The sequence below is a fragment of the Ursus maritimus genome, unplaced genomic scaffold (genome assembly GCF_017311325.1).
Source record: "Ursus maritimus isolate PB19 unplaced genomic scaffold, ASM1731132v1 scaffold_7, whole genome shotgun sequence".
Classification (NCBI taxonomy): Eukaryota; Metazoa; Chordata; class Mammalia; order Carnivora; family Ursidae; genus Ursus; species Ursus maritimus.
The window spans coordinates 32,164,963-32,174,990 of record NW_024426885.1 but is presented as its reverse complement, the minus strand read 5'-3'; positions in this window follow the sequence as shown (position 1 = coordinate 32,174,990).

Sequence of the window (10,028 nt, the reverse complement as noted above, 5' to 3'; positions counted from 1 at the left end):
CCACAGGCTTGGGGTTAATGTGTTGTGTGTACCTCTCACTGCACAGAAGTTTTTTTGAGGCTGGCAGGTGACCTGTCAATCCAGCCCTGTTCTGTGACCAACTGTGATCCTTTTCTAGGAGCCTTCTTGATGTGGCGAGTACTGTAAAAGCATTTTTTAAAGTTTTTATTTATTTATTTATTTTATTTATAATGATTTTTTATTATATTATGTTAGTCACCATACAGTACATCCCTGGTTTCCGATGTAAGGCTCGATGATTCATTAGTTGTGTATAACACCCAGTGCACCATGCAATACGTGCCCTCCTTACCCATCACCGGCCTATCCCATTCCCCCACCCCTCCCCTTCTCAGTTTGTTTCTCATAGTCCATAGTCTCTCTTTCACCTTCCCCCTTCTGATACCTTCTTTATCCCTTTCCCCTACTGATCATCCTAGTTCTTATGTTCCATAGATGAGAGAAATCATATGATAGTTGGGTTCTTCTCTGCTTGACTTATTTCACTTAGCATTATCTCCTCCAGTACATCCATGTTGTAGCAAATGTTGAGAACTCGTTCTTTCTGATAGCTGGCAATATTCCATTGTATATATGGACTACAACTTCTAATCCAGTCATCTGTTGAAGGGCATTCCTGCTCCTTCCACGATTTAGCTATTATGGACATTGCTGCTATGAACATTGGGGTGCATAGGGCCCTTCTCTTTACTACGCCTGTATTTTTAGTAACACCCAGCAGTGCAATGGCTGGATCATAGGCAGCTCAATTTTTAACTTTAAGGGACCTCCACACTGTTTTCCAGAGTGGCTGTGTACCAATTTCAGTATTCTACCAACAATGTAGGAGGGATCCCCTTTCTCCACATCCTCTCCAACAATTGTTATTTCTTGCCTTGTCTATTTTTGCTATTCTAACTGGCGTATGTGGTATCTCTTGGTGTGGTTTTTTGATTTGAATTTCCTTGATGGCTAATGATTTTGAACATTTTTCGTGTGTGTCTGTTAGCCATTTTGTATATCTTCACAAAAGTGTCTGTTCATATCTTCTGCCCATTTTTTTGATTTGTTTATTTGTTTCTCGTATTGAGTTTATAGTTCTTTGTAGATCTTGGATACCAGTCCTTTATCTGTAGTGTCATTTGTAAATATTTCTCCCCATTCCGTGGCTCTAGTTTTTTCTGACTGTTTCCCTGGCTGCAGAACTTTAATCTTGATGAAGTCCCATAAATTCATTTTATCTTTGTTTCTTGCCTTTGGGGATGTATCATGAAAAAGGTTGCTTTGGCCGATGTCGTAGAGGTTGCTGCCTATGCTCTCTCTTTGCACCCTTGATGATCCTGTTTCACATCGAGGTCTTTCATCCATTTGGAGTTTATTTTTGTGTATGGTGTATAGATGGCTGTTTCATTCTTGCATGTAGCTGTCCAATTTTCCCCAGCACCGCCATTTATTGGAAGAGACTGTCTTCTTTTTTCCCCACCGGATGCTTTTTTCCTTGCTTTTATCAAATATTAGGTTGCCCCAAATATTTAGGTCCATTTCTGCCTCTATTCTGTTCCATTTCTGGTCTCTTGAAGTTCCTGTTTTTGGTGCTTAAAGTACCATTGCTGTCTTTTGTGATTGTAGCTTTGTAGTACAGTTCGAAATTCAGCACAGATGCCCCAGCTTTAGTTTTTCCTCTTTTCAACAGTTCCTTGGAGATTCGGGCCTTTTCTGTTTCCATACAAATTTAAGGGATCATTTCTTTAAGTCTTAGTTCTTTTTGAAATGTCCTTGGTATTTTGATCGGGATAGCATTGCAAGTGTAGATTGTTCCGGGTAGCATGGATACTTAACTATGTTAATTCTTCCCATCCATGAGCGTGAATATCTTCCTACCTTTTATACCTTCCTCAATGTCTTTCAAGAGTGATTTATAGTTTCTAGAATATAGGTCCTTACGCCTCTGGTTAAGCATCCCAAGGTAACGTATGGTTTTGGTGTAAGTATTAAATGGATGGATTCCCTAATTTCTCTTTCTTCGAGTCTCAAGAGTTCGTGTACGAAATGAGCTGATTTCTGAGCATTGATTTTGTATCCCGCCACGTTACTGAATTGTCATATAACTTTTAATAGTTTGGGAGTGGCTCTTTGGGTTTTTCCATATAGAGTATCATGTCATCTGCGAGAGAGACGGTTTGACTGCTTCTTTTGCGATTTGGATACCTTTTGATCCCTTTTTGTTGTCTGATTGCTGTTGCAAGGACTTCTAGTACTTATGTTGAATAATAGTGGCGAGAGGGCATCCCTTTCGTGCTCCTGATCTTAAGGGAAAGGCTTCCAGCTTTTTTCCCCATTGAGAATAATATTTGCAGTAGGATTTTATAGATGGTTTTATGATATTGAGAAATGAATCTTCTATTCCTACACTCTGAAGGGTTTTAATCAGGAAAGCGATGCTGTATTTTGTCAAATGCTTTTTCGAGCATCGATTGAGAGGATCATAATGGGGTTCCCTTAGGTCTTTTCTTGTTGATATGGATGTGTATCACGCTGATTTGATTGTGCGAATATTGAACCACGCTTGCATCTCCAGGGATGAATCCCACTTGATCGTGAGGGATAACTCCTTAATGAACTTGTAGATTCTATTAGCAAGTATCTTGTTGAGGATTTTTGGTGTCCATATTCATTAGGAGATCGAGTCTGTAATTCTCCTTTTTGAGGGTCTTTGACACTGAGTTTGGGGATCAAGGTAATATTGGCCTCATAGAATGAGTTTGATAGCTTTCCTTCTGTTTCTATTTTTTTACTGAAATAGCTTTAGAGAATAGGTATTTATTTCTTCTTTGAATGTTTGGTAGAATTCCAGGAAAACCGTCTGGGCCTGGAGTTTTGTTATTTGGGAGGTTGTTTGATCACTGACTCCGATTTCTTCATAATTAATTGGCCTGTTTAAGAAATCAATTTCTTCCTGTTTCAATCTTGGTAGTTTATAGGTTTCCAGGAAGGATTCCATCTCTTCCAGATTGCTTAGTTTATTGGCATATAAGCTGTTGATAAAAATTTCTAATAATCCTTCCAATCTTCAATGGTGTTCTTCGTGACCTCTCCTTCGCACCATTATTTAATAATCTGGGTCCTTTCTTTCTTTGTGGATAAGTGTGCCAGTGGTCTGTCAATTTTATTGATTCTCTCAAAGCGTACTTCTAGTCCTGTTGACTTGCTCTACTATACTTCTGGTTTCTGCTTTGATTGATTTCAGCCTAATTTTGGTCAACTGCTTCCTCGTGCGTGATTAGGCCTGTCCCTCTGTTGCTGTTCCAGTCTTGAATGAGAACTATAAAACTGCATTTTAGGATTTTTCTTATTATTCTTTGAGGAGGCTTGATGGCTATGTATTTCCCCTTAGGACTGCCTTTGCAGTATCCATAGTTTTTTGGACTGTTGTATTTTCATTCTCATTGGTCTCCATAAATTGGCTTTAATTTGATTTTTGATTTCCTGGTTTATCGGGTCATTCCTGAGCAGGATGGTTCTTAGTCTCCAAGTGTTTGAGAGTTTCTTCCAAAATTTTCCTTGTGGTTGAGTTCCAATTTCAGAGCTGTAGGTCTGAGAATATGCAGGGATAATTTCAATCTTTTGGTAGTCAGTTGAGACCTGTTTTGTGTCCCAGAACATGGTCTATTCTTTGAGAATGTTCCATGGGCATTAAGAATAAATGAGTATTGCTTGGTTCTGGAGGTGTAGTTATATATATATCTATGAGGTCCAACTCATCGAGTATGGCATTCAAAGCCTTTGATTCTTTGCTTAGTTTTTGCCAGGGTGTCTTTTTTTTTTTTTTTATAATGATTGTTTATTATATTATGTTACCACCATACAGTACATCCGGTTTACGATGCTGCGCGCTCGAATGATTTTAGTTGTGTATAACACCCAGTGCACCATGCAATATGATTGCCCTCCCTTACTACCCATCACCGGCCTATCCCATTCCCCACCCCTCCCCCTCTGTAGCCCTCGTTTGCTTTCTCATAGTCCAAGTCTCTTCATGCTTCCTTCCCCTTCTGATTACCCCTTTCTTTATCCCTTCTTTACCTACTGATCATCCTAGTTCTTATGTTCCATAGATGAGAGAAATCATATGATAGTTGTCTCTTCTCTGCTAATGTTATTTCACTAGCATTATCTCCTCCAGTGCTGTCCATGTTGTAGACAAATGTTGAGAACTCGCTCTTTCTTTCTTTTTCTTTTTTTTTAATGATTTTTTATTATATTATGTTAGTCACCATACAGCAGTATCCCCGGCTCGATGTAAGGCTCGATAATTCATTAGTTGTGTATAACACCCAGTGCACCATGCAATACGCGGCCCTCCTTACTACCCATCTCCACCTACCCATTCCCCACACCCCCTCCCCTGAAGTCCCCAGTTTGTTTCTCATAGTCCATAGTCTCTCATGTTTCATTCCCCTTCTGATTACCCCCTTTCTTTATCCCTTTCTTCCCCTACCGATCATCCTAGTTCTTATATTTCCATAGATGAGAGAAATCATATGATAGTTGTCTTTCTCTGCTTGACTTATTTCACTTAGCATTATCTCCTCCAGTGCTGTCCATGTTGTAGCAAATGTTGAGAACTCGCTCTTTCTGATAGCTGAGTAATATTCCATTGATATAGGCGGACTACAATCTTAATCCAGTCATTCGTTGAAGGGCATCTCGGTTCTTCCACCATTTAGCTATTTGTGACATTGCTGCTATGAACATTGGGGTATATGGCCCTTCTCTTCACTACGTCTGTATCTTTTGGGTAAATACCCAGTGAAAATGGCTGGATCATAGGGTAGCTCAATTTTTAACTTTTAAGGACCTCCACACTGTTTTCCAGAGTGGCTGTACCACAGTATTCCCACCAACAATGTAGGAGGGATCCCCTTCTCCACATCCTCTCCAACAATTGTTGTTTCTTGCCTTGTCTATTTTTGCCATTCTAACTGGCGCAAGGTGGTATCTCAGTGTGGTTTTGATTTGAATTTCCTTGATGGCTAATGATTTTGAACATTTTTTCATGTGTCTGTTAGCCATTTGTATGTCTTCATTGGAAAAGTGTCTGTTCATATCTTCTGCCCATTTTTGATTTGTTTATTTGTTTTCTGTATTGAGTTTGAGAAGTTCTTTGTAGATCTGGATACCAGTCCTTTATCTGTAGTGTCATTTGCAAATATCTTCTCCCATTCCGTGGGCTGCCTCTTAGTTTTTCTGACTGTTTCCTTGGTGTGCAGAAACTTTTAATCTTGATGAAGTCCCATAAATTCATTTTATCTTTTGTTTCTCTTGCCTTTGGGGATGTATCCTGAAAAGGTTGCTTTGGCCGATAGTCGAGAGGTTGCTGCCTATGTTCTCCTCTAGAATTTTGATGGATTCCTGTCTCACGTCGAGTCTTTCATCCATTTGGAGTTTATTTTTGTAGGGTGTGAGATAGTGGTCAAGTTTCATTCTTCTGCATGTAGCTGTCCAATTTTCCCAGCACCATTTATTGAAGAGACTGTCTTTTCCCACCGGATGTTTTTTCCTGCTTTATCAAATATTAGTTGCCCAAAGAGCCGAGGGTCCATTTCTGGGCTCTCTATTCTGTTCCACTGGTCTATGTGTCTGTTTTTGTGCCAGTACCATGCTGTCTTTGTGATCACAGCTTTGTAGTACAGCCTGAAATCCGGCATTGTGATGCCCCCAGCTTTGTTTTTCCTTTTCAACAGTTCCTTGGAGATTCGGGCCTTTTCTGTTTCCATACAAATTTAAGGACTGTTTGTTCCAGTTCTTTGAAAATGTCCTTGGTATTTTGATCGGGATAGCATGAAAGTGTAGATTGTGTCTGGGTAGCATGGACATTTTAACTATGTTAATTCTTCCGATCCATGAGCATGGAATATCTTTTCATCTTTTTATGTCTTCCTCAATGTCTTTTAAGAGTGATTATAGTTTCTAGAATATACGCCTTACAGTCTCTGGTTAAGTTAATTCCAAGGTAAATTATGGTTTTTGGTGCTATTGTAAATGGATGGATTCCCTAATTTCTTTCTTCATTCTCAATTGATTCGTGTACAGAAATGCAACTGATTTCTTGAGCATTGATTTGTATCCGCCATGTTACTGAATTGCCTCTATAACTTTTAATAGTTTGGGAGTGGCTTCTTTTTGGGTTTTTCCATATAGAGTATCATGTCATCTGCGAAGAGACATTTTGACTTCTTCTTTGCCGATTTGAATACCTTTGATCCCTTTTTGTTGTCTGATTGCTGTTGCAAGGACTTCTAGTACTATGTTGAATAATAGTGGCGAGAGTGGGCATCCTTGTCGTGTTCCTGATCTTAAGGGAAAGGCTTCCAGCTTTTCCCCATTGAGAATAATATTTGCAGTAGGATTTTCATAGATGGCTTTTATGATATTGAGAAATGAATCTTCTATTCCTACACTCTGAAGGGTTTTAATCAGGAAAGGATGCTGTATTTTGTCAAATGCTTTTTCGGCATCGATTGAGAGGATCATATGGTTCCTGAGTCTTTTCTTGTTGATATGATGTATCACGCTGATTGATTTGCGAATATTGAACCACGCTTGCATCCCAGGGATGAATCCCACTTGATCGTGAGGGATAATCCTTTTAATGAACTGTAGGATTCTATTAGCAAGTATCTTGTTGAGGATTTTGGTGTCCATATTCATTAGGGAGATCGGTCTGTAATTCTCCTTTTTGAGGGGGTCTTTGCCTGGTTTGGGGATCAAGGTAATATTGGCCTCATAGAATGAGTTTGGTAGCTTTCCTTCTGTTTCTATTTTTTGAAATAGCTTTAGGAGAATAGGTATTATTTCTTCTTTGAATGTTTGGTAGAATTCCCCAGGAAAACCGTCTGGGCCTGGAGTTTTGTTATTTGGGAGGTTGTTTATCACTGACTCGATTTCTTCATAATTAATTGGCCTGTTTAAGAAATCAATTTCTTCCTGTTTCACTTGGTAATTTATAGGTTTCAGGAAGGATCCATCTCTTCCAGATTAGCTTAGTTTATTAAGTGCATATAGCTGTTGATAAAAATTTCTAATAATCCTTCCACCTTCAATGGTGTTCATCGTGGACCTCTCCTTTTTCATTCATAATTTTAATAATCTGGGTCCTTTCTTTCTTTTTGTGATAAGTCTTGCCAGTGGTCTGTCAATTTTATTGATTCTCTCCAAGAACCAGCTTCTAGTCCTGTTGATCTGCTCTACTATACTTCTGGTTTCTGCTTGATTGATTTCAGCTCTAATTTTGGTCAACTGCTTCCTTGCATGGATTAGGCCTGTCCCTCTGTTGCTGTTCCAGCTTTTTGAGGTGAGAATATAAAAACTGCATTTTAGATTTTTCTATTCTTTTGAGTGAGGCTTGGATGGCTATGTATTTCCCCCTTAGGACCGCTTTGCAGTATCCCATAGGTTTTGGACTGTTGTATTTTCATTCTCATTGGTCTCCATAAATTGTTTAATTTGATTTTTGATTTCCTGGTTTATCGAGTCATTCCTGAGCAGGATGGTTCTTAGTCTCCAAGTGTTTAGTTTCTTCCAAATTTTTCCTTGTGGTCGAGTTCCAATTTCACGTTGTGGTCTGAGAATATGCAGGGATAATTTCAATCTTTGGTATCACGCTGAGACCTGTTTTGTGTCCCAGAACATGGTCTATTCTTGAGAAATGTTCCATGGGAATTAGAATAGAATGAGTATTCTTTGGTTCTGGGGTGTAGTGTTCATATATATCTAAGAGGTCCAACTTGTCGAGTATGGCATTCAAAGCCTTTGATTCTTTGCTTAGTTTTTGCCAGGGTGTTCTGTCTATTTCTGAGAGTGGAGTGTTGAGGTCCCCTACTATTAATATATTTTTATCTATATGTCTCTTTATTCTGGTTAAGAGTTGGCTTGTGTCTCTTGCTGCTCCCCTGTTGGGGGCATATATATTTATAATTGTCATATCCACTTGTTGAATAATACTTCCTTTAAGAATAATATAGTGCCCTTCTGCGTCTCTAACTATAGTCTGTAGTTTAAAATCCAGTTTATCTGATATGAGAATTGCTACGCCCAGCTTTCTTCTGAGGTCCATTTTGTGTGAAAGATGGTACCATCCCCTTACTCTCAGTCTGAATGCATCTTTGGGTTCGAAATGAGTCTCTTGTAGACGGCAAATGGATGGGTCATTTCTTTTTATCCAATCTGCAACCCTGTGGTGTTTTATGGGAGAATTTAAGCCATTAATATTAAGCCTGAGTACTGAGAGATATGATTTTAATGATGCCATGTTGCCAGTAAAGTCTTTGTTTGTATTGGCTGTGACTTCTGTCTGTATCACTCTTTGGGCCTTTTTACTTTTATAGAACCCCGTAATATCTCCCTGTAGGGCTGGTTTCGTGGTTACAAAAATTGGTTAGTGACTGGCATTCTGAAATGTCTTTATTTCTCCATCACTTGAATGACAGCCTTGCTGATAAAGGATCCTTGGCTGCATGTTTTTCTCTCGAAAGAGCTTAAATATGCCCCCCAACCCTTTCTCTCATTCCAGGTCGTGTAGACAGGTGTGACGTAATTTGATGCCTTTGCCTTGGTACGTGAGAAATTCTTTGCCCTGGCCGCTTTCTCAATACTGTATCCTTGATCTAATATTTGCAACATGCACTATGACATGACGTGGCGTAGGTTGTCATGGTGAGCTTGGGAGGGGTCCTCTCTGCCTCTTGGAATGAATGTTTGTTTCCCTTGCTAGATTAGGGGAAGTTTTCAGCTACAATTTGTTCAAATATTCTTCTAGACCTCTGTTTTTCTCCACCCGGGGATGCCGATGATTCTAACATTGGATCGCTTCATTGAGTCAGTCACTCCTGTAACCTACACATTCGTATCGTGATTTTAAGACCATTTTCTATTTTCATTTTTCCTCTATTAACCCATCCTCCAATTCAATAACCCGCTCCTCTGCTTCGGTGACCTTGCCGGCCAGAGCCTCTAGTTTTGCCTGCATTTTGGCTCATAGAATTTTTAATTTGTCACCGCTCTCATTTCTGTCCTTAGGGATTCTATATTCTCAGTAACCTTTTCGTTAATAGTTTTTCAATTCTACTCATCATTTTGACCATCGTTACTCTGAATTCCACTTCTGATAATTTTGGTTCATCCATATCCATTATTTCTGTGGCAGAGGCCACAGACTCACTGTCTTCTTTTGGGGGCTCTTCTTGTCATTCTGATGAGGAGGTGGGGTTTCCAGAGCCCAAATTATTGACTGGGTCCCAGGCCGTGCCCCTTGTTTTATAGGGATCTTAGGGATGTGGGCTTCTTCTTTAAAGATTTTATTTATTTATTTGAGTAGGAGACACCAGCGAGAGAGGGAACAAAGCAGGGGAGTGGGAGAGGAAGAAGCAGGCTCCAGCGGAGGAGCCCGATGTGGGGCTCCTCCAAACGCCGGGATCACGCCCCAGCCGAGACAGCGCCGCATGCTGGCCACCCAGGCGCCCGGTTATGGGCTTCTTGATTTTTCAGCCTGCCTTCTGTGTTCTGGGGAGGCTTGCCTCACTGATATTCAGGCAACCCTGTTTGGGTAGAGTCTCCGTGTCCCCGCGAGGGGGATGGGGATGGGCACTCCCCGAGCAGGATTCCAGGCTTTTGTTCTCTGGCGGCTTTCCCTGGCGGCCGGCTATGCTCTTCTGAGAGTCAGAGCAGCGAGGCCACGTCACAGAACAGAGGATTGCCCTGCTCTCCACTGGATGTTCTGGCCACTTTAACTCTCTGTTCTGTTGGTGCTGCTCACCTGAGCGTCCCGATGTGCGCTTCACACCGGAGCGCCCTGCTCCTCACTTCCAGGGCCGGGCGCGTTCCTGTCCTTTTGTGTTCTAACACCGCCAGCCGCGCCGCAGGCTCCCGGTCTCCCGGTCTCAGTCTATGCCCGTGAGCACACCGCGACTCGGAGTTCCGTGAGAAGCCTGCGGTGCGCGCACTGCCTCAGGGTCTCAGTCTGCTGTTTC